The 26,094-nt window shown below is 37.6% G+C and overlaps 1 protein-coding gene across 1 annotated transcript in view; it reads right to left on the bottom strand.

Moving 5' to 3' along the window:
* The window catches only part of PIGK (phosphatidylinositol glycan anchor biosynthesis class K), a 76,414-nt gene that overhangs the window by 28,412 nt on the left and 21,908 nt on the right, over positions 1-26,094 (bottom strand). The gene's annotated exons all lie outside the window — the stretch shown is intronic.

Here is a 26,094-nt window from a genome sequence, read left to right as displayed (position 1 = left end):
AATTAATATGAAAGCATGTTTTAAACCCTTCAACCATACTGCTTTCTTCTACTGGAACTGCACAGCATGTGCTATGTTTTAAAAGTATGATTCAAGGTTTTCATCAGTTATTCCTCAATCTTTCTGAAGACTTCTGAATATAGGCATTTGAGTAATATGACAAGAAATGAAGGGGGAAAAAGATCCCTACGAAAGCAAGGCCTTTCTATAAAGTTAAAGCAAAATTACTTTCAGACAAAAACTGTGGCCAAGACATTATTTTCCAGGTTCAAATTACTACCTTATACCCATTCTAGTCAAAAATGATACATGCTTGCTGGGTTAATTTACCTGCAAACTGGCTGCCAGGTAAGAGCCAGAAACTACAGGCTTGACTCCCACTGCAGAGTCTAACAGGCTGTGGTAAAAGAGAGGACAATAAATGCACATCTCTTCCCTTTTCCATTTCTGAATTTATGTTGTGGTCTGGAATGCTTTTAAGCTCCAAATAAGAGCCTGAATACCCAGAAATCTGTAACGAACAGAGTATGAGGAAGTATGAAAGAAACTGAAAAGCAGAGAACGAAAGAAACGTGGCAATATTTCAAAGATCATAGTGACAGCCTGTCTAGAACTGCTTAATGCGCTTAAGAAAAATTAAGTAAGCAAGCCCTGAACTACTGAAGCTGGTCTACTGAAACAGCTCGTTTACTTACATGGTTTTTAGAGGTTTTGGACTATTATGGCAATGATGAGTTTGTACTCACAACATGAAGTACACTGCTGTTAGAGTCCAACACAACCGTCAGAGCTTAGAGTGGGCTCCGCAACTCCACTGTGGTGTGCAGAAGGAACCTTTCCACTCATTTCCTTTCTACTTTCTATCATTTGCGGAGTCCTGACCAGCAAACGTACCACTGTCTATTTAGCTACCCACAGTCAGTGTGAATTTGAGATGACTTCTGTTCTACTGGGAGCCTGTTAGCTGACATAACACCTTGATTTATGGATACCGGCTACCTAAACCCATTTCTTAGCCATAGTTCTAGACAGGAAACCACTGTACACAGAACAAAATATTCATCAGCATCTTGGACGCTTATCTCTACAGTCTTTACAGGGACACTGCAAATCTGGAAAAAAAACCCCCAGTATCTCAAATCCCAAAATTAAATACTTGAAGCTGCAAGTAACAGCTACAATTACTATAAACTGAATGTTAGCAGAAAAAAAAAAAAAAAAGGCTTGTCTATTCTATCAAGGACTGTACATTTGGCAACATTTTCTGGCTAGACAGAGTCAGCATTCCCTTGCATAGTCAAACACCCTCCTTGTCAATTGCAGAAAAAAAGACCTTTCTTCAAATGTCAAAGGATTAAAAAAGATAGAGAAAAATTATCAAGATAATTTTGAGCCTTAGGAAGCTTTACTAAAAAAACAGGGAGGGGAGAATAGCATAAACATGCATTTTAAAGTAATTAGATTTAATTTTCAAATGAGGCTGATACGAGCCTTTCAACATCAAGAAAGACTATTTTTTCTAATAGTCTAAAAACTGCCTAGAACTGCTTAATGTGCTTAAGAAAAATTAAGTAAGCAAGCTCTGAACTACAGAAGCTGGTCTACTGAAACAGCCTAAAGGTCTGTTTTTTCTAATTTGCTTTCTGGGGGTGGGGAAATCAATTGAGCTACACTACATTTTATATATAAATTATAAGATATAGATTAGATAGGTGCACGTTATAATATATATACATGCATGTGTCTACCTATATGTACCCACACTATAATATGTATACACACATGCACACAGGTATTTTGGAGGAAAAGTTCAGAACTCTTACCATGTATACACACATGCACACAGGTATTTTGAAAGAAAAGTTCAGAACTCTTATGTCAAAATTTTTACTTAAATGCCATGAACTTCTTGTATATATACTCAGTGATGTACTAGCTGTCAAGTCTACAAAAGAGAGTTTTGATTCTTCTCTCCTGCAGGTAAGCCTCCTCAACTGAATGAGCATGTATCTCAATCTTTTATATTAAACTGCATAAATTAAAGCATGGAAGCTCAAAACTCTTGACAAAAAACCTGTATGAAATATTGCCCAACTCTAACCTCTACCTGGAGCAAGTCATTAACTTGACCTAGCAGATGATAAAGCAGTATATCAATAAACTTTGGGCATTTGAGGCTACTAAAGTGCAAGAATCACTCACAGTAAATGATCTTTGCAAATTTGACAATAATAGTGTAGTCTTCATTATTATGATACTGCAGTGCTATAATCTAAAGCCATTGCATGGCATTTTGTCAAGTGAAAGAACATATCACATCCTCCTAGTACCATATGCTCAGATCCGTCTAACAAAAGTTAACTGTGAGAAGGATATGCAGATTACTGAGCCAACCTAAAACATCAAGTTCTTACTGACCATAACTGATTTTTCTTTTTGCCTAAATTCATAAGCATATATATGGCTTCACAAAGGTTTTCCTGAACGCTTTGTTCCCAGCTCTCTTCTCTTCTTTGATCAACTTATCAGAATATTTCAACACATATTTTTCTAGAGTTATTCTCATCCACTTCTACTCATGGTTCTGACCAACAGTCACATCTGAACGGTTACTATATTCACTGTTCATAGCTATTTACACATTGGAAAATTAAAAGCATCTAATACTAGTGACATTCTTTTTAGCTAAAAAAGGGAAATACCCCTAGAAGTTATGTTGTATTTTAAGCAAATAAAAGTAAAAATTTTGTGAGAAAACACACATTTTCTGCTTGATTTATCTTTTTAATTTTCCTATCAAGTGATGATACCTGTGACAGAAATTGAACTTTATGACAGAGGTACCTTCCAGGTCTTAGTTTTCAAGTACTTATATACAGTCAGTTTGGAAAATGCTTCAAAGTGCTTCAAAATGTCCAGCATGCAAAGTTCTACCAGTATAACTATGTCAGTTAGCAATACCACTTTCAGTATTCATTTTAACAGATATAAGCAATATAAACTCCTTTGAAGAGGATTATATTACTATGAAGGCTCATTTTCATTTCTCAGAGCAAGCTCTGGTTTACTGGTCTAAACGTTTGTATAACAGGTATAAGGCAACTTCCTCTAAATTTCTTTTTGCTTCTTTTATCTTACCAACAAAACCTGTTGTGCAGTCATTCTTTCTAACAAAGGTGAAAACTGGATGATGCAACAAGAAACTGCTATCCTGTAAGCAGCACAGAGGATGAAACACTGCATACGAAAGGTGTCTATGAAACAGCATCCATCATGAAAGCTCCAAGAACAGGAGTAAAGTCAAGACTTGTCTGTCCTGAGAAAAGGCCAGAAACAGCTATTGGAGCCTAAAATCCCCTGCAAGTGGGCACAGAGGCTGTATTTTAGATAGTCTTAAATAAGAACAGAGACATCTCTGCCAGTAAGATCAAGCAACATGACGTAGCTCACAGCTACACGGCTGAATTCTCCCCCGCAAAGTGGGGGCTGCATCCAAAACTGGCTACTCTAGGCACGTGTTATGTCCTGAACCACACGCAAACATTGTCCAGGAGAGCACTAGCTGGCATGAGCCAAAATAGTATCAGGGACCGCGCTAACAATTAAACATCACATATGACTGCAAGACAGCACATCAGTCTGTCTAATTTACAAGCACAGAAGCAGCCTCGTATTTTGTCTTTAAGAAAATTACATTGGTTAGGTTGGTCAGTTTTGCAAGTGGATCAAAGAAAAGCCACAACCAGGACAGCTAGTACCAAGGAGAAAGAAACTTGCTGCAAAACTGCTACTTCATTTTACACTAGCCCTAAGATTAGTAGCCCACTAACACTGGGCCTCCTAGACTGGCAGAATTACCTGTAAAAGGCGATCCTCTTCTAAAAACCATAAGGGACAGGAAAGCCATGACTAGAGAGGAGAAAAAGGTCAACACAGAAGAGGATGTTCTACTTCCTCCTGTTTTGCAGGGTGGAGAAAGAGAACAGGTCAGGAGAAAGATCATCTCCATTACAATCATCCTGACCTTGCCTCTCCCTTTCACAGAGGGACACAAGTAAATTGGTTACTACTCTCCTTCCAGAGATAATTTCCAGATGCTTGGGGTGGCATTCATTTTTGCTCAAAACCAGCTATGTCAGGGAAAAAAACAAAATACAAAAAAAAAATCTCAGTTGATGGAATTTGTGCTCAAATCACGTGTTGCAATTTGAGGCTGTAGTTTCACAAAATTAGTTGGCCTTACTGTTTAGTTCTTTTATATTTGACGCTTAAACGTTTATAAAATTAAGGGCTAATTTGTTGTAATACAAATTTCCTTGTATGTTTAATTTCTTTCAAAACAATTCTATTACAAAAACAAAAGTCATTTTTCATGAATTAATTTTCCAGTAAGAAATGGTCCTTTTTGTCTCAATTGAGCATGACAGCGGAGTGCTGCCAACAGCGCCAAAGCAAGCTAACACAGTGGCAGATCAGCATATACGGCATCACGCCTGACAGCTGGTAATGCAAAGCATAAGGAGATCTTGATTTTCAGGGAGAAGACTAGAAAGAAACATAAAATCAGAAGAGAAGTGGGAAGCAGTAAGACATAGCAGAAGAGGAGGATCTCAAAAAATTCAATTTAAAAGTTATTTTTATACTGCAACTGTGACTGCTCTTAGATGAAGGAAAGTAAGCATGAAACAGAAACCATGAAACAGTGCAAAGTGAATCTAAATCCAGTAAAATGTGTCAAGATATTTAATGAAAAATCTTATTTGTTATTTTTATTTGCACGCTCAGTCTTATGGGAAAAATCCTGAGAGTCAACGTGTGCTAAAGAAAAACAAATCCCTAGCATCAAGAGGTGGCACATTTTGCCACAAGTCCTAATCCAGCCTACGGTCTGGTACACAGAACAGCTACAGTGGCTTTAGGGCAGAAATATATTTTATCTCATGCAAGTATTACAAAAAAATATAGGGAAAAAAAGAGCAGCAGGTGATCACTAACTGGTTTGCTCATGGCAGAAATGGGCTAAGACACTTCAAGAGAGAAAAGTCTAGATAACAAGGCAAGCCATAAAACCTGGCTCTCTGGGCAAATATAAACATTCACTAATTATATGAGGCAACAGGACTAAGGCCAATATTTCTTCCTTTCCATACAGTCTCTAGATATGATGGTTTGGACAGCTCACACATTCTTTCATGCATATGACCCATCCATAGGTAATATTGCACCTCTTTGAAACTATTGTTACTTGATGATAAGTCCTAATATATAACCACCTCTCTTGGAAACTGCACAAAATCAAAGTCAGAGTATGAACAGAGTAAAGAAGAGAATATATCAGAGACAAAAAAGCATTATGGAAAAAGGGGTTTGGGGACTACCTTCTTTATTTGCTGTAGATGTACAAGACTCACACTGCTCCTAAAGTGCAGTCTGGTTTGTTTTACAGGTAACTTCTGAATAGTATGAATGAAAATACTGGAACGGATTGTCCCATTCTAAGAAGTGGCTCGAAAGCAGAAATACCGCAACTGATCAGACAGTATGTCACCAAAGGATGCAAGTAACATAGCAGTGGCCTATATCAGACACCCCAGACTGAAAGGTTGACATTATTAATCTAAACCTGTGTATAGTACTGATAGCTTTATTGACTGTAAATACATGAACACGCTTGCATCTGGCAATAAAAAGAAAACAAAATGCCAGAGCTTTATGCACCACATCAGAAAAAGTTATTAGATTTCCTATTAAAGAGAGACTGAAATGGGTTATGTCGGGTTTGAGTGAACAGTTTTTAAAATTGGCCATTAAGAAATTTATCTACCGTATCCATACTACAGAAGATTAAGAATTAGACCGTGGATTAACACCAGGTACTTGATCTATCTGCTAAACCCTAACTTCACACATATTTAAGAACAGAGTTTGTTTAAATAACAGAAGCACTAACATACATGGAAAATGCCAGTGCTTGAAAAGATGAGATCATGGTTAACTTTCCTCTTCCCCAAAAAGTGTGCTAATCAATCCTTTTCTTAACTTTTTAAGGGAATGGAAGATTTGCCTATAAGCATGTTTACCACGTGGATAGTCACAAAGAAGAGAAGCAAACACTCAAGAGTATAATCATTCCTGGGAAATTCCTCACAATGTCTCCTTCATGGCATCAGTTTCTTCAGTTAAAGGGTCAAAACAAGTCTTTCGGCTACTTAAGAAAGCATTCGGTGTACACTTTGTTGCCGCAACCTTTGCTCAGGTGAGTGAGACTCTAAAAACCTGATATACCTAATAACGCAAACAATTTCATTCACTACCACAGTACCGAGCTCTGGTAAGCTGACAGCTGGCAGCTTACCTTGGGCGACCTTGCAGGACTGTCTAGCAGAATGCTAATGTGCATCTTTTGCAGTTCATTGCTGTGAGACTGAAAGTCATGTCTTTGAATGGGTAAGCGATTAGTGCATATTCAAAGATGAGGAGAGGTGGGAGCTACGTCTACAGTGGAAATATGCAGGCATTTCACAAGTACAGCCAAGCACACCAAGATTCTTTGGTCCGCAAATACGTTGACCTCCACTTCATGATGCTTGCAGAACCTAATGCAGCAGGTGGCATACTACCAAAGGTGGCTTAAAAAGAAGATTGCACAAAAATGAACAATACAATATAGATATGAAGGAAAAAAATAAATTGAAGGCAAAAAATGATCTTTGATGCTATGAAAAACTAAATCAATGTTAGACACAATCAGATTTATAATTATCCAAAGAAGGACGCTACTGACTTGCATTGAAAAGAAAAAATATTTTACTTCATAGTGCTGGCCTTTATGGAGAGATATTCCTGTAGAATAAAGCAGCAAAGCATCTTATGGTTTAGAAATGCAAAATACCTTCTGTAATCTGTTAATTTCTTTTCAAATAAATGTGAGAGATTTTGACCCCAACCAGTCATCCAGACTTATTCCTGGAGTTTAAAAAATACCTTACGTCTCTGAATGAACAGTGATTTCTGTTGGACCTGATCATAAACAGGTCTGCTGGTGTTCCCAGAGTCTGCCAGACACATTTAGTTATAATCTATTGCTTAATAAACTGGATAAAACTACACTGTAACCAACATTTCAGTGAGAGATTTTGACCCCAACCAGTCATCCAGACTTATTCCTGGAGTTTAAAAAATACCTTACGTCTCTGAATGAACAGTGATTTCTGTTGGACCTGATCATAAACAGGTCTGCTGGTGTTCCCAGAGTCTGCCAGACACATTTAGTTATAATCTATTGCTTAATAAACTGGATAAAACTACACTGTAACCAACGTTTCCCCTGTCTTTCTGTGGTCCACACATAATTTCTTATCTACAGAATTTCAGGTGATTAACCTTTGTCAAGCCACGTATTCTTAACCAACCCAAGATCCTAAAAAGAGGTAATAGAAGTCTATAGCATGTTTTAACACAGGTTGACTGATATCATCTCTCTGCTCTTTTCTAGCCAATGACTTTTGTCAAAATATGTTTAGTCACTGAAGGGACTCTCTGTTCTTCCTGCTCCTATTTTTATACTTAGGCAAGACACAGGAAAGGAATTAAAAAGAATATTAGCTTGAGTAAGCAGAACTGACTGCTGCTACTGGAAAACACATGACCTGTAGGGCTTCATTTTGTTATCTCAAATATTCCACATTTTAGGTAAATTAGAAAATCTCTTTTGAATTAATTTAAACTTCAACATGATGATGCTGCTGAAGCACAAAATGCTAATCAAAAATTGGAGATAAAAAGACCAGCTAAGTCTCTCCTCTATCACTGAAAAATCACCATTTGAGTCCACAGCTAAAAGCAGGTACTCATTGCTCAATGTTAATTCATTCTCACAGCAGGCAGGGTTTTGGGAGGAAAAAAAAGAGAACAAGCATCTCCATCAAATTTCCCAAACTCAGGGCATGTTTATGCAGACAAGTCCAGCAATATCAGAGGACCTTCTACTGATGGTCCAAACCAGTCAGAAAAGAACATCACCCACCCAGCTGAGCAAACATTCAATCTAGTCTGAAGTGCGTATGTGCTGTATCTAGTAAGTGAGGCTGCAAATTTCCCCCTTGGACCCGGTTCTTCCTAATTGCATGGCAGAATGTTTAAAAGAGTGGTTAAAAACTACACGTTATTATCGCTCTATGACTAGTTTGGAAACCTGTGACTCAATTTCACAGAAATCTCAAAGAAAAAAGACCAAACCCTCCCCTGCCACCACATCACACATGCAGTTTAAATACTATTACCAGTACATGTTAGAATTATACTTTCAGCTGAAAAAAGCAAGCTTGTTCATTTTTCGTAACTGAAAGTTTATCAGCAGTGCCTAATCTTTATATAGACCAATTCAACACCACCTGCCAGTGCACAGACAGTCAGAAAAATCAGCAGGAAGATGTTTTTAAAACAAAGAATTAGCAAGGGAATGTGCCAGGATAGCAATTCCATTATTTAGTGGCCCCAATTGGTCTTTATAGTGAAGTTCATATTTTGTTTAATACCACTGTTCCTTCCTGCATATGTTCAAATTAAATAATGTGTCTGCATTTATTTATATTGTTACACTTTTCAACAAGCACTTCTAAAAACCCTGTAATATACACATTTAAGTCCAATATTTCTACACCTACAGAACATATTTCTATTTTTTCAGTTCATGAGTCACGTAATGTACCATCCAGCTATAATTTCTCATGAGACTGCTTAGTTGACTACAAGAATCTGTCAAAGTAGCAGTGGCACGTCTGTTCTCTGCCCAACACCATCCTCAGATGTTCTACCTTACCCCCTCCCTTTCAAGCTTCCTACTTTACTTTTTTGCCCCTTTACTCCAATTCATCACTGTAGACAACTACACAGAATTACAGAAATGTTGTTTCTAAGGGACTTTTGGAGATCATCCCGTTCACCTCTCAACACCAGATCAGGTCAGCCATGGCTTTGCCTAGCTGAGTCTTCAAAACCTCCACAACTTCTCTGTGTAACATGCTTTAGTGCTACTTTACCCTCTTTGCAAAAACATTTCTCGTAATGTATAACCTGAACTTCAAGTCACAACCTACAGCCAATGCCCCTTGTTACCAAAAGAAGAGTTTACCTTAACCATCTCCGTAACTGCATTTCAAACAGTTGCAGCCTGCTATTACATTTCTCGTCTTCTCAAGGCTAAGCAAGCCCAGATCTCTCAATCACCTTTCACAGGTTGTGTGCTCTAGGCCCTGACCATCTTGGCAACCCCTCTCCACTGTCTCAGCATCTTTCTTGAAGGGAAAGGCCAAAAGCCAGACACAGTATTTCAGGTGGGCCTTCACCAGCATCAAAGAGAAATAATAACAATATTGCTCAATCTGCTAATCATATTCCTCCTCATGCAGCTTGGTAGGCAGCTTGCCCTATTGATGATGATGGCACTCTGTTGGTTCATATTCAACCTGGTGTCCACCACCACCTCCAGATGCTTTACAGCAGGGCTTCTAATCAGCCTGTCAGCTTCCAGCCCCTACTGATATGAAACAACAAGAAAAGACACCAATTGAACTTCTTTCTACAGGTGTGTAAAAAAGCATATATTGGTACTAATAATAGACCCAAGTTTTCTGAAAGAAACATGCTATATAGTGGGCACTCAGAAAATTAATCATAAAAATTACAGTTCTGGGCTTTTGAGAAATGGTTTACTGTGCAACCAAGTCTCCCCTGAACACTAGATGCTGCATTCGATCTTTTTGGATACAACATGATCAGTAACACATTTCCATAAAGCAAACAACAAAGATACACCAAGGACTGCAGAACACTATACCACAAAACCTAATCAACTGCTTTTCCTTCTTTTACCACTACTGTTCCTCTCTGTAGCCAACTCTAAGAGTCCTAAGAGTGGCCATGGCAGACAGAACTGAGCAGAATTCCAATCAGCTAGCAGCAAATGCTTTAGATCTCCTGTCAACACATGTACCTATGTAACATTACATTGCTAAGCACGTTAGGAGGGCTTTTCTTCACAGAAAGCTGCACAGAATATATGTAGCTCTTAAGCTTTTTATCAGTCTTATCTTCTGGACTGTGATTTTCTGTTATTTATAGATGACTCATGCACTTTTTTGTCTGGATTCTGGTTTTGTTTGTTCTTGTTAATGGCAGATGAAACCTCAAGTTCAAAACCAAACACTTAGCTGTATTATATTCTCTGAGGCCAAGGTACTGCAGGTTACTGAGTCTGCTGATGTTGAACAATGAATCTATTAATGTTTGACCCTGTAGAGCAGTCACCATTTTTCTTCATATTCATATTTTATGGCCTGCCTTTCAGTCCTCACTTATTTCATAGTATTAGGACCAGAAAGGACTCATCTCCCACCCACCACAGACCACTGCATATTAACCAGAGTGCCCTACATTAAGTTCAGTGACTTTACAAACATGACAGCCCTTAAGCCCGGACAATTTTAGTAGTCCGCTCCCAGGAACAGAAGCAGTGGCAGCAAGTCATACTTTTCCTGGGTCAAGTACATGGCACGCCACTTGCCAAGCTCCCAGCAGGCATACAATCTTGGGAATTCCCCTGTCTATCCAGGCAAGCCACTAGGTCTGAGGTATGTGGGACAGAAAGAGGGACACTATCTCCTTCCACTCAATGCTGTAGTAGTTCCAGCATCTGCCAGCTATACCTGTACAAGACATATGCCTAGATTTGCAAGTTATCCTTGGTTGCAAAGCCAAACAGTAGGCTGGACAAGCAAGATTTCTAATGTTCCAAGGTGATTTCTAATCCAAATACCTGACTTGAAATCTGGCATCTCAGACACCTGCCAACTCCAGATTTCCAATTACCTCACCCTCTTCTTGCTGGGAAGGGACAGATACAGTAGCTCTGAGTGTGCCACAAACTATCAGCTCCCTTTCTCTCTGCAGTCTCCAAGGAACAAGGCTAAAGCAGGAACAGAAGCAGCTCTGAGGGTTACAGACATGTCCGTCCCCATCTTTCCTTCTCAGTTACCTTAAATTCTCTGTAGTGTTTTATTTGTCTTACTGCAAGAGTAAAGAGAGAAAACCATTTAAACTGAAACTTCTGTAAAAAAGCTTTTTGTATTATTTCCATACCTATGTTGATATGAATTCTGCAACATCTTAATCATCAACATGGTAAATGCTAAGCAATGTTTAAGCAATCATCAAAGATATTCTTTATAATGTTATAAAGCAAAAGCTACTTCTATGAAATGTTAAGTTCCTAAAAAATTAAGTAGTACATTTTTCAAGAACACCTATATGGGTTGGACCTTGCCCACAGTAAAAATCATTTATGAGTTAGTAGAATTATTATGCTAACAAAAATGTCTAACAAAGACTAATATTAAATAGTTATTTTTGAAAAATGGGACTTCAACTTTTAAAATTAAACCCTCAGTATTCAGTCAGAACATGCCCAAACTTCAGTTGACCATGACTTTCTAAAGACTGTCTTCTGGCAAAAGAGTGTATACATTAAATGGGTTGATCTGGTTTTACTTTCCAAAACAAAAACAAAACACAGGAAAAAAAAATATCCGCTTCACTCTTGTCAGAGGATTGTTCATGTTTGGTTTTTTTTTTTTTTTAAACAAATGTAAGGGTTTACATAAAAATTATTTGCAATTTTAACTAAGATTGAAGCCCTAGTCTTATTAACCTAATCTCTGTCTTTATCTCATTCCAGTGGTAGGTTCTTCCATTATTTAGAAGTCATTTCCTGCAAATGTTTACAATCTATAGAACACTGTATTAGTAAATCTGAATGTTAAGTATACATTATCAGTAGATACTACCAGCAAGAGACTGTGTAAAGCAGAAAACATCACAATGTCAATCTGTCACTCAGCTTCTAGAACTGCAGGCTCTCAATACACCTTACGTAAAAGACAGTCTCCAATGCTGCTAAGGTCCTTCACAATCCTATATATAAATATACATGTGTCTGTGTGTGCGTATACATACATAAGAGGCAGCTATGAAACTAAGGGAAGAATTAAAAGTTCCTCGGTTCATTTAATACAGATAATGAGGCCGGATTTCTCTTTCGCCACCTGCATATGGAATAACTAACAGTTATAGAAACAATGGAACAACTCCAATTGCACAGTAATATGCTCAAGAAAAAAAATCCAAAGGGAAGCACAAAGACATGCAACAGCCGAAAGAAGGTTTCTTTCTACAAAGTTTTGCACGCTACATATTATCAAATACATGAAGTCTAGTAAAGAGTTTACATTCTGTCCTGCACCTTTTAACTTTGTATTTTAGATGTTTTGTGGAAAACAAACTTGATTTTGAAATCATCCGTTTTCTCTCATGTTTTCATGAATGTTCAACATATCTGTCACCAAAATTGTTAGAGTACTTTGAACGTAAGCACCATGGCAGCAGGTGTGTATCTTTCTTGTATATGTTCATTGCTCAGCTACAGTGAATCCTCATTCATGAGTGGGACTCCACACACTACTGCAATGTAACTAACCAAAACAATAGGCACCAATTTTTTTTTCAGCAGGAATATGAAAGTATTTTAATATACATACTATGAAGCCCTTCCACTTGCATCATCATATAATTCTACTCTAGTTTTGGAGTTAATGATAACCAAAAGTGTGCGATGGCAATCAAGTATGTTAGTCCTCTACCCAAGGAAACTGAGTAAAAAAAAAATATTTTCTTCCTGCATTTTAAGTCTAGTATCTCTGCAGCAATTTTTCTATGTCTACCCTACAGAGGCTATATATTCTAACAAATTCTTACTGTAAAACTCAGAGTACGTGTTGACTATTTGTGGCTAGAAAATGTATTCTTTATGACTGCTGGTCAATTGAGATTTCATGGGCACAGGCTTTTTATACGATAATGTCTCTCTGCCTTATTTCCTAAAAAACCCACCAAAACAAAACAAAAACCAAAAACCTGCTTTTGCTGCATTTATCAAGACTAGGATGAATGCGGCAAACACACCCATCCCCACCGATGAATATATAAGTCACTTTGAAATGAAAAATTTCCATTTCAGTAAATACACTGCACTGTAAAGTACTGAACTTTCACTAGAGAGCTGCTTAGTGACTGCAGTTATTGTCTTATTACAGAGTCCTGGACTGAAACGTGATAATACAGCGTTTACCGATGCACTGTATTCATTGAGAGAGAAAGTCCTCAAAGACAGATATAGTGGGGAAAACAGCAATATGAACACCACCTGCTATCTCCAGCTGACTGCTAAGCAGCCAACAACATTTTCACTGCAGCACTCGCCCTTTAGCACAGGCAGGGGTTTCCTCAGTATCATGGCAGAACCACGATGTCATCACCGCCTCGGAAGAGTTGGCAGCCTGGGGTCCACTGGGAAGCCATACAAACTCTGGTAAAATATGATTTATAACAAGAAAATGACAGTGCTGATGGCTCTCCGTAAGTGGAAAGCCCCAGGAATTTCTACTTATCTCGAGAATGTGGATTTTTTTTGTTATTCAAATGCTTTTCCTACTGATCTTATGACTATAAAAAGATGTTGACCAATTATCGGCCAGTGCCTCTTTAGTAAACCCACCATTATGCAAGAGGTCTTTCTAATGAGGAGGAGGAAGAAAAGAAAGAACAGTTAAAAAATGAGCTACTGAGAGATTATATAATCTGAATTCAAGGCAATGGTATAGCCAGTGCAACACAAACTGATAATGTTATATTATATTCACCTCCAGGAGTACGATGAAGGAGCATTTCCGGGTTTGGGGTTTTGTTTTGTGGTTTTCTGGTTTGGTTGGTTTTTTTGTTTGTTTGTTTGTTTAAAGCAAAACATAATAGAACCACTGATCTATTAGACATACTACATCAACCCTTACAGACCAACCACATACATTACATTTAAAAAATTATTTTCTACTGGAACCTTACTCACTCCACTTCTATCAGGATAGTAGACTGACGGTATGCTATTGTGACTTACTGTTTGAAATGCTTTTTTCTCATAAATAAATAGTTCTAATTGTATGTACACAATACTGCTGTATAGGTAAGCAAATCCAAAGTGAAACTGGCAGAGGATAAACCGCAACAAGAGAGCTCCTGAGAGGGAGTTCTCCAAGCAGATGATAACTCTGAAAATGCCTCAGTAAGCCCCTAGGAAGGATACTATTTCACAGCAGCCACTTCTGATAGCACAGCGAAACACAGTGGAAGTCCTCTGCTACCTCCTCTGCGAGCCACCACCCCAGCTATGAATACAGTATCGTGACACCAGCCTACACTATAGGAAAAGCAGATAGCAAGTCTAAGCAAAAACCAGAATGCAGTTTTTTTCCTGTATGTGAAAGAGCAGTCTAAGAGTAAAATGTTAAATTTTAATAACTATTGTACATAATCACAAATCAAAAAACAAAGACCGTATTTTAATTTAGTGAAAGACACCCTTTCCCCAAATTTATTCATCTGCAGAGAAGTATTTGGCAAGGTGATTTATTTGCTTGCACCACCTAGCGGGGTTTAGTTTAATCTACCAAAATAGTCAGAGTTCAGTCGTGTTCCTACCTCGTGACATTAGTGACAGACCACATTTTCTCACAATATGCTTAATATTTCAAGCCTGCACGACCCACCAGCAGCACTACACTTCAAAGTTTCCACACATCTATAAAAACATAGCACAAAAAAAATGCTAGAAAACAATTCCTATTGTGCTCGTGTTAAACAAGTTCGGCAGGAACTTAACAGAGATGTCGTAGAAAACTATTTCAGAACGTAATTTTTATGAGTTTCTAACTTGAAATACACGTCAACAGCACCTTGTCAGGGCACACCATACATAACCTCAATAGTCTTAATAGATTGTGTTACGTGATAACAAGGCTGCACACTGAGATTTGGAAGATTCCTATAGGGCTTTTGGATCAAACCTCTGGCAGAGGCAGGCACACGGTGCAAAGGGCTCTGCAGGAAAGAGGGCTCATCAGGGAGCAGCAACCACCTGTGCTGAAGTCCAACTGCAGGAGGGACGAGCGCCTACACTGCTTTTGTTATAAAGGTTCCTGGTTGCTCCACTCCAGTTTGTGCTTCTAAGTTGGCTGCTTCATAATGCATTGCCCCAACACAAAACTTCACTATGTGAAGTCCAGCCACACTGGAAGAGTCCTTTTCTCAGGTCAAACCCCAACCCGATACAGACAAGAATTCATTAAATAGCTAAATACAAGTCCTGAATGGCATAGGTGAACTGATCTAGAATGCATTTTTCTCGCAGTTTTTCCTAAAGAAAAATTTATATACTGTAGTAAGAAGTCTGTTGCATTTAATCTGGAGCATAAATCATGCTATAGAGACACTATAGAATGTTTTTTAGAAAGTGTTTCTAGATCTCCTACTTGTTTTCCAGAGTAGGGACCTTAAGCATTTACAGAAATTCTCACAGCCTTTCTTCTTTACAACATTCATTATTTCATGATTTCAAGCTTAATCAGTATCAGTTCTCACTTTAATGTAGACATATATTTGTAACTCTCATAATATCAGAGGAGAAAAAATACTATGCCCACTTTACAATAAGGAACTCATCACAAGTGTTTTATTTGGATTCACAGGAAGACTTTGGGGAATAATGCAAAACTTTTTACCTTTCTATAAACTTCCGTACGAGAAAAGAGGAGAGGAAAACATTTTCATTTCACAGTGGTTTGTAAAATAACCAAAATCTGTTTTTTCAGAAAAAATGCCTTTTTTTCCAGAAGAAACAGACACTAGTAACAACTGCACTGACATATACGCAAAGTCCCAGGCTATGGTACTCTCTAGCACAGTTAGGTACCATCGGCTACTGTATGATAGAATCGTATTCTAACAGTATCAGAGGATAACTGTGCTGCAACCAAGCAGACACCAACACAGTCCTTCGAAGAGAAGGCAAGAAGCGAGTTAGACTGTATTTTAAAGAAAGGATAAAGTGGTTTTTGTTTCCCTTTTTGTTCTCAAACTTTTAGACTGTTTCAATACCCATACAAAGCACTCTTTCAGGATAAAACATTAAAGTGCATTTTTCATTTTCATAGATTTCTTATTTGCTTAAGGTTTCAACATGGGCGTTTTGCTCTATGAGGACTAAGATCAAATTTAAGACTTAATAGCTGCATAGGAAGTAGAAAAGAAACAATGCTTGCAATCTTATCCCATGTACATTTGATGTTCACCCACATAAAAATCTAATTCTGTACAACTGCAAAGCAATATATAGGCAAAACACTAGACTTCATACCCAATACCAAATCACTGCAGAATGCTGACTCCATTCAAAAAGACAAAAAAAAAAAATCAAAGCTCAGCCTTTAATCACTAATATCAGAACATAGGTTCAGACACAAAAGCACAGGCAACTGACTGTACACGTTATTTTACGTAAACCTGTTACATATGGGCAACTCTCACCCCTAAACTTACCAACGCTGCACTCTCTTGAAATTTTGATGTCCAAGAACTTTAAAGCTGCCTTTGCCACTCCTGTACTGAAAGGAGTGCTACACGCCAACGTACCATCCCATGAAGAACCCACAGTATTCCCACTGTGGGACCACTTTTATCAGGAAGACTTTTGGTCACGTTTATATCATGAAAGGCATTTCCAGAGCTTAGTCTATCACACAGGTTAAGACTGCAGTTACTCAGAAAACCATCTGCAGAGAAGAAAATAAGCAAAATCAAACTTTCACCCATTTTTCCACCAAATTCAACAAAGTATCTCCTTAACAGGGTCTAGTGGACTCCAGCACTAAAACTTCTTTATTAATAGTGGTCCTCATATTTTTATTTTAAAGACAATCAGCTGCTTATCAGGTATTTCTAAGTGATAAAAGCTGAGTATTAATCATATTTGCCTTAAAATTTCATTTTTATTTTTTAATGATTCAGGAAATGGTCCTCATATTTTCTGTTACATTTCTCCTCTCTTTACTTAGTTTCTGACTAAAGCACTGATGGTTGCTATGGTAACTTTGGCTTTTTTCCCCACTGTTCATGCAGGTTTTCATCAAACCCAATGACTTTTTTTTAATCTTATCTGCTCTGTAACAATAGTTCCTTGACTAAGGTGCTGCATACTGTACCAGATGAGAATCCTGCTATTTCACAGTAGTAACTGGAAAAATAATAAGTTTTGCTAAATTTTTAAAACTAGCAATTGAAGTGGGGTGGGGTTTTTTGTTTGTTTTTTAAATGTCTGAGTAGATTTCTTTCTTTCAATCTGAACATTACTCAGGTAAAATATACTAATTAATGCACCAGTAAATGTAAGATAAAGCAATTTTTATAAACGGTAACACTTAAGGAACAAAAGACCTTGTGTGGTAACTTGTTTTGAAAGAAAATTAATCACTATTGTTTCATGTAGACTAAGCAGGACACAACTAAAGAAAATGAGAACTGAGTCATTTTCTGCAACCGCTAAATGTGCTTAAGCTCCACACTACCACTGCAGATTAACACCAGTTCAAATTTCCCTGTCACAGAAAAAAATACTTCTGGTCACTTCAATAAAATATTTCTTAAGATTAGCACATAGTCTGTTATCAAGTTGGTCTATAACCCACGGGAAAATCTGCATACTTCCGAACACTCTTGACTAAGATTCTATTTTAAAATCTATTTTTCTAAGAGTATTTCAGTTTAGGGCTAAATTCTTCAGTGTGGGTTTGTTCTTCAAGTTTTTCTTTCCCTTGAATTAATGCAGAGGGGATGCTCTCTTGGTATTTTCTACAGGACAATGTCATCTTTTTCTGCTCCAGATAGGAAGCACCTCCCTTGAGTATTTACCACCTTACTCACAAAAAGTAAATCAAACACAGAGATTCAGTCAGATTGAGCTGATTCAACAATTACACAAAATTCATCCAACATACCGGACTGAGCACTGAAAACATAAATCCACACCAAGCTATTAGGAACAAACAGATTAACCACCTCACTCATTAAATAAGGTCCGAAAGTAGCATTCCTGGACTGAAGTTTTACTCAAATACGGTTTCCTGAATCCGGCCCCTAACTTCACCTTGGAATCTATGCAGGCAGGGCCGTGCTGGAGACAGTTTGGTCCAGTTCAGTAGAGTAGGCTACTGAAACAACCTCTGGTAAAATTAATTCACCTTTAATACTGTTGTCCTCTTAAGCAGTATCAATAGTATGAGGAAAAAAAATAGAAAGGATTTACAAACTAAGAAAATGCCTATTTCATAGAATTCAACCCTGAGAATGATTTTGCATTAGTTTGTTTGGGGATGGGTTGCATTCAATATCCATTTGCCTCAACAATAATAATTCACCTTTTTGTCATATATTATGGATATGGAAATTTTCCTTAATTTCAGGTTTTATAACCAGAAACACATTATGTTTTTTTACTTGGATAGATGAATAACATGTATATTGCTCGTATTTCTGATTATACTGATTTCCTGATTCCCTCCTCTCCTATTAACTTTTTTTTTCAATTCAGTTTGGAAAGAAGCATACCTAAAAATTACTCTTTTATTTTACAAGGACAATTGACAGTGATAATAAATAATCTACAATTTGCTTCACTTCATTTCAGCAATTTCATTTCTTCTGAAATTTCTGGTGAAGTTAGCTTTATTATATAATTATTCTTTTGTACAATTCTGATTACATTTAGCAAAATAATCTAATTACTAGATGAGCACAGTAGACACAAAATGCATTAATACATATTCCCTGTTTCAATTTATACTACACTAGCTTTACTGAGACTTCAGTTTGCTACCATGTGCAGGTTGCATATTCGTTTGGCACATTAAAAGATGGTGGGATTTCCTCAGTAGGTGGGATTTCCTTTCTAATGATACCTGTATCAACCACAGTTTCTACAGCCTTCTCATAATTATGCTCACAGCCAGATACAGGCAACAGTTGCATAGCGATTAGGTCTGTTCCATAGCTCCCCCCAGTCTCAATGTGTCTTGTAAAAGACTTCATTTTAGATCCAGAGAAAGAGGAAAGAAACAGTTAGAAACAATTATCTAGAATACCTAAAAACTCAACTAAGTACCTCTTCGGTGAGGTACTACCATAAATAAATTCCATGTCACACTACTAATCACTATTATTCTAAAGCATCTCTTGCATCTATTATTACCAGCCATAAAACTCACACGTGTACACAAAATTCAATACAGTGATAATGATAATCTTTTAAGAACTATACTGTTATTGTAAATGCTTTATATTCAGTATTAGATGAATTTAAGAACAGTCATAATTTGGCACATAATTACCAAATGACTCACGTATACTCTCTCACAGTGTTAAAGAAATAATTATGTTTGCATAAAATCCTGATAGTGCAGTATAATAAGAATTCTGTGACCAGTAATGGAAGCCCTCTGTTTGCAGAATATGTGCACCACCAGTACTTCCCCCACACACACTCCATCACCAAACTGGAAGCATGTCCCTCTCCACAACCTTTCAACAGCCACCAGCGCTGCTGAAAGCATCGCCAAGAATGGCAACTGGGAAAGCTGTTTTTGTGGTGCTTCTTAGATGTTTGCTCATTAGTAATGGAACAGACAAACATGTATCACTTAAAATACAACAATTATTACTATAAAGTATTGAGAGCTACCAGTGACGTAAACCACCTTTGAATCTATGGCATGAAAAGTCTTCCTGCCACAGCTAGCATAATACTTTCTCCTGTCCTTCCTAAATTACTTTATAAACCCACAGATTAATATGCAGTCTAATATTTTTCAATAGTGCCATTAGATTCGCAAACCATGTAGAAATATTCTGTTTTAAGGACAATTTTCCATCTAACCACATTTTTTGCGTGCATACACAGCTTCCAGTTTTAAAACATTACAGCAGAGTGCAGATTTATCCATTTTACAGATACACCATATATTTTTATGGAGACATTTGTAAAAGCTCCTAAGCATTTAGTAAGACAGAAGTCAGCTCAGAATATTTTGTAATAAAGTACCTATTAGCAAAAACCGTATCAGAGGGAAACCACACACAAGGCAAAAAGGAACTAGGGCACTCTATTTGACAGCTAAGGAAGAAACAGAGGTTACGTCCTCTATGGCTGAGATTTAGAGCAGTTTCACTTAGTGGCTGTTCTGCTCCAATTCCCCAGATAAAATTTAGACCTACAGCAAGCAGTCTTCATTCCTATTTTATTCTAGCGGGAAGTCATGGTTCAGACTCTTAAGTAACCAATAGAAAAAAAAAAAATACTAGTCAGTGGGGAACTATGAAGCTTAAATATTATGTTACAGTTAAATTGAGATAAACCTTACAGTAACTACAGGGTTCATTATATTCTCACAAACTGAGTCATAAATTGCTAAATATGTAGAGATGTAACTTTTGTCCTACTACTTCAAACAGAAAAATATTACTGATATTTTAGAGCAGCTGAAACATGCCTATGGCAACATTTCTCACTTGCAGGTGACACAGGACCAGAAATCATCCAAGAATACAAGTAACCCTTTCTGATTTTTATCTCATTCGAATTATTTAATACAATTATAATATTATATGCAGCACCCCACCTGTCAAATTTAAATAGCTACTGTGGAACTACAGGAAAAACATACTCTTATCTGCTTCTTTCACACAGTTTACACTTAAGTAATCTTTCCGACTGCATAGAAAATCTAACCATTCCTATCCTTCAGAGCACTGTGCTGCTCAGGAGGAAATTCAGATGTATAATCTGCAAGCCAGATTTGTCCCTAGTTTAGGAAAGCTTCTGCCAGCAGAACCATTGCCCTGGACTGCAGTTCCAGGAAGACAGCCATGGGGAAAACATACTGGCACCAAGCAGCCCCAGCCCTCCTGTCCTAAGAGCCCATATGGGGTCTGCGCAAACTGAAAAGCAAGTCGTGCAGTCCAGCAGGATGCCTTCAGCCACTCTGGCTAGCACATCCTAGCCACAGATTCACTCTGCCCCCTCATGATACAGTGCCCTTAGTGAGGAGCAGGAAGACCATCTGTTCTCTCCTTGCAGTTAATCTCCCTCCCAGCGAGGGCAGCAGGCTCTGCTATGCCAGCAGAGTACAAGTCATACAGACGAACAAACTACCTGGGACCAGCTACGGTATGGATATGTGATGTGGGATATGCATTTTAGTGGCTTACTCTGATAGCCAATTTGGCTTTTCTAAGCAGTATAAATGAGCCAGCTTTGGCTTAAGAACGTGCAATGTCCCAGGCCAGAAAAACCACTTTCAGTAATGGTTAACTTGATGGCGGTACTCAGATTCTTAATGTTAAATGTGAATTCAAACTTTTCGCAGAATAAGTACAAGAGGTAGCCCACTTCTACAAAGTGCCCTTCCACACACCTTCTGAAGCTGTATGAATCCAAACATCTACCATTTATCATTCATCACTGAAAAGCCAATAACCTAATAAACATTTTTTAAAATACTGAGATAAGAGACATAATAAGAGTGAAAAGATACCGTCAGTTTAAAGATTATAATCTGTTGAAGATTATTCTGAAAGATTAGCAGAGTTTTTCCTTATCCTTCAATCAGAGCGTCTAAAAACGTACCAATGCATGGCCAGTATTATTCAGTCTTTTCCTCTGCATCTGCTCCCTCCACAATTGATTTTTTTGTATTTTTTACATAGCAATGACACAGAGAATTACACAGAAAATACCACTGTAAAATTAAAAATCCAGCAACAGGAGGAAGGTGCAACATCATTAATTTTTTCAGTTTCTGATCAACCATTCCCTTAGTATTGGAATGAATTTGTACGTCAGCTAGACTTCAGACACAGGTTTTTTTAACCAGTAGGAATAGAAACTTAAAATAGCTGTCATATAATTCAAGGAACTTATGCTAAAGCAACTGTGAATACCAATACTCAACATGTATTCTTCCCTTCCCCACAGGAAAGGAAATCCTAGCCTCCACTGCAGTCTTGCCTTCTCTTGGGAACTACTGGATTGAACTATTCATGCCTGAACACTCGGCAGGGGTGGGAGGGAGACACACTCTCCCCTTCCAAATTTGCTTCTAAATCCTCATTCCTGCCTGTCACTAGAATGCTATTCAGGTAATGCTGTGCTCTCACTAATTCCGTGTAGTATGTACAAAGTGAAAGTGGAATTCCCCTAAACAATACTGGTGGTTTCAATTCATATTTTTTGGAATTCCGATGATTTGAACTATTCCTGCATCCATAAGAAACATAGTTTGGTTATATAAAAATCTAGTAATTTCAGTTTGCAATGAAAATATGTTTGTTCCATTTATGATATGAGAATATAGTGCTTTCAGTGGTAATAAATTCTGGTGCTATATTACAAAATATAAACACGCCTCTACACATATACACACACAGTAGGAACTTCCAGTTTATTTTGTGAAAAGAGAAATCCTGCCTGTCTTTATGTTCCAAGTTAGATCTGACCTCTAGGTAGATCACTGAGGGGTTTTCAGGCTCTTTAATTCTTTTTCAGTATTATATAAAGTTGTGGCCAATTTTGTCTTACTTTTTTTAACAGTAACTGGCACGACGGAGATGGGCTGTCACCATTCTATGAAAGCTCAACATCCACAGTTGCCACTATATTCCCTTGCAGCCCCAGGAACCTCTAAACAGTAACTGGAGCCAACTGAATTAAGTTTGCTAGGATTCAAAAGACACTACAACATATTCAACCCCTGAATAGCTTTTCCTCCAACTCCCTTTGTATCCCACTTTCCTCTTTTTTTTTTTTTCTTTTTCCACTTCAGGGGATGCAAAACACACTATTGTGTTTCATTACTTTTGTTTGTTTCGCCTGGTATTTACCAATACCAACCTTTCGTGCAATCATGGTCTCCTGCCTGCAAAAATGCTGAATAAATCCCATTTTGCAGTAAGATCTTTGTTTATAGAATTACTTTCTTTTCCTGAAAGATCAATCTTAGCACACAGATAATATTCTGCTGTCCTACAAATTTCATACAATAATCTTAGCAGTAGCTTGGGCACTTTGATAGACATTCAGCATCTGTTATTTCCCCTCCCACAATTTCTATAGATTTCTGATACCCTTGACCAAGCACATAGAACAATCTCATTTTATAAAGTAATATTAAACAGTGTTCAGCAAGCCATCTGTAAATCCACTTCTTTGTGATCAGAATTGCCTTTTGTAATCACCTCTAGTTTTCTTTCCATCCTTTGATGCAATTGCGACTTCCTTGCTCTCCCGTTGCCAGAAATTCGCACTAGTCTATTTAAACAGCTAACTGGATAGAAAAGAGATGCCTAGGAATAATGCAATGCTTTTTTTAGAGTTCAGCTCTTCTCTCACAACTCACATTTCACCTTTTTGCTAAAGAACTAAGGCCCTTAGTATGCTCACTATGAAGCGTAACTTCTCTGAGTGTAGTAGAGCCTTCAGAAACAGGGAAGTGCAGGGAAACATCTTACTGTCTTCCAGACTATCATGCAGCTTACCAAAATCAACAACAGGGCTTCAAGGACTTGTATTTAAGTAATCAATTTAATAGCTCTATGACAAGAGCTTTGGTCCACCAAACACCTGACCTGAGAAAAGTCTCTCCTATTGGGAGGGCTGGGAGATGCAAATAGAGATCATTTTATGGTCTTTTAGCCATCCGTTATATAAGTGTGTTGTGAAGGCAGAATGCCCCTTTCTGCCCCACAGCTTTGGACAAGACATGAATTTTCAGCAGCAGAAATCTCTGACCATCGGGAAGGTAATCCCTCAGACACTCAAAACACAAGTGTAAGCTTTTTCACAGTACTGAAACAGGGAAAGACTAAGAGCATTTGCATATGCCTTAATACCATATCACAAAAAACCATAGTAATGTTGCTTGAGCCCCGCAGACTTAATAGTTATGTGCCCAGATTAATTTCTGGGGCATAAGTAATGCTAGGATATGCTTGGCCACTAAATTCCAAAGACCTAACAGTCCCATAATCACTACTTTAAGCTGCCTGTTTGCTCTTTGCCCCCAATTCTTCTACCTCCTAGAAACTGTCTTCTTAATCACACAAAAAGTATATCCTAACAAACATCAATAGCAGCTCTGGTACTTTTGACAGGAAGTAAATAACAGTAATAGCATGATAATTTCAATAAAATTCTATCTCAAAGTGCTGAAAATATGCCAAAATTACGTGAAAATATTTCCTGGTCAGAATGCCTATTCCTATGCCAAATACTACAGCCGTTTGCATGGTCTTCTTGAGCGGCGACATACAGTACACAACTACAGAAGTACCTCTAAGAACAGACATTAATTTGTATTTAGCACCTGGACAGCAAAGCAAGAAGATCAAGCCAGGGCCTCCACATAAAGAGCACTAGAAAGACTAATGAGCACTTCAGGAGACTAGAATTATAGAGCAGCCCACTCAACTGCAAAAATAATAGCAGGTAAAGATCACACAAGGGAGAAGAGGTGAAGAAGAAATAACGAGACAAAACAAGAATGCTACATAGGAAAGGTGTAAAACGGAGTAGGTAAAGGAAAATGAAATAAAAAACCTAGACTGAACACCATATGATTTCTGGATATTCTCAGCTATCTAGATGATGTCAAAATCTACCAGATTTACTTAAGACCTCCCTCTAAATCTGCCATGCAACAATTTTAGACATTACCTGTCTACCACCTAACACTACTATGTGTATAAGTCAATTGGCACATGCAAGTCACTTATGAAGAACATGTAGCTTCTGGACTTGATCCAAAAGCTGAAGTTAACCAAAATATTGCCATTGACTTGCATGTGCTTCACAGCACCTCTACAGACCAAGAGGTTTGTTTTGATGTCAATGCCTATTCAAATTATACATAGGAATAACTATATTTAGGTTCAGCAAAGTAGTGTTCTACTGAAAACAATGTGAAATGATAGAAGCACAACCTGGTGCTAACAGTTGAAGATTTCTCATAGAAGAAATGCAGGATGCCACACAAAACCCCACTAAAAGTTGGGGGAAGAGGGAAAAAAAATCATCCAAGACCAAAGAAAATCTGACTCAAGAGCTATAGTTTTGCAACAAAACATATTTTCTTACAAAAACCCCAAAATCTGGCAAAAAGCATGGTCAAAAAAATCCTTTCAAATGAACAAGTAATGTATTGTTCAAAAGGTGCTTTTAAAAATATCTTGCTAAATAGGGACTGTAATTACAAAGCACAACACTTTAGTGTATTTAAAGTCTTCCCAACACAGTTTATACCTGCAGTTCCTTTTGATATTGTCAGTCACCCTTATTTATTTTCTACTGATGTTATACTAGCAAAATTGTACTCTCCTATATAATTTCTTCCTACTGTAGCCTTTGTATTAATTTTAGTTGCATTACCTTGAAAAGTTCTTTTACGCTAACAGGTATGTATTGATCTATCTCTAGGCAAGCAAAGAAAAACCAAATATATTTACAAAATACTTTAAGAAATATAGCAATAATATTTAACAGCAAGTATTAGTTCACCCATCTTTTTTCATCACTTGTAGGCTATTTAAACACACATGGATTAAAAAATCCACAGTTACAAATTTATTCGTCTATAATGGTAAGACATTAGAGGAAAATATACTACCTGCATAACTGACTAGCGTGTTTCATGAAAAAAAATTATGAAATCCATCTGAAGATGTTTCCGGAAAAACAATGCTACCTGGAATTAACAGCTTCATAATCCCACTGTCAATTCAACACAATTAGTAGAGGCCTGCTAATTTATAAGTACTTTTTCTATTTATACATTACTCTGAAACTGAAACCCGTTACATCTCCGCAAGGTCGCTGTCCAACAGGGAAAGTGGAAAATAAAATAAAAATCTTACCTTATCCCCTCAAATTTACATGAAACAACAAAAAAGATCAACTCCTCCCTTCCTTCCCCACCTACAGTAATTTCAAACTGATCCTATAAAGGGAGGTGAGGGGGCGAGAACCACAAAAACCTACCACAAGCAAGCCTCGCTCTCCACACTCAGCATCGTTAAAACCCCCCGCCCCGAGCCCTGCTCTGTGGCGCT

The sequence above is a fragment of the Aptenodytes forsteri genome, unplaced genomic scaffold, assembly GCF_000699145.1.
Source record: "Aptenodytes forsteri isolate BGI_AS27 unplaced genomic scaffold, ASM69914v1 Scaffold119, whole genome shotgun sequence".
Lineage (NCBI taxonomy): Eukaryota > Metazoa > Chordata > Aves > Sphenisciformes > Spheniscidae > Aptenodytes > Aptenodytes forsteri.
This window is presented reverse-complemented; position numbering and strand designations above follow the sequence as displayed.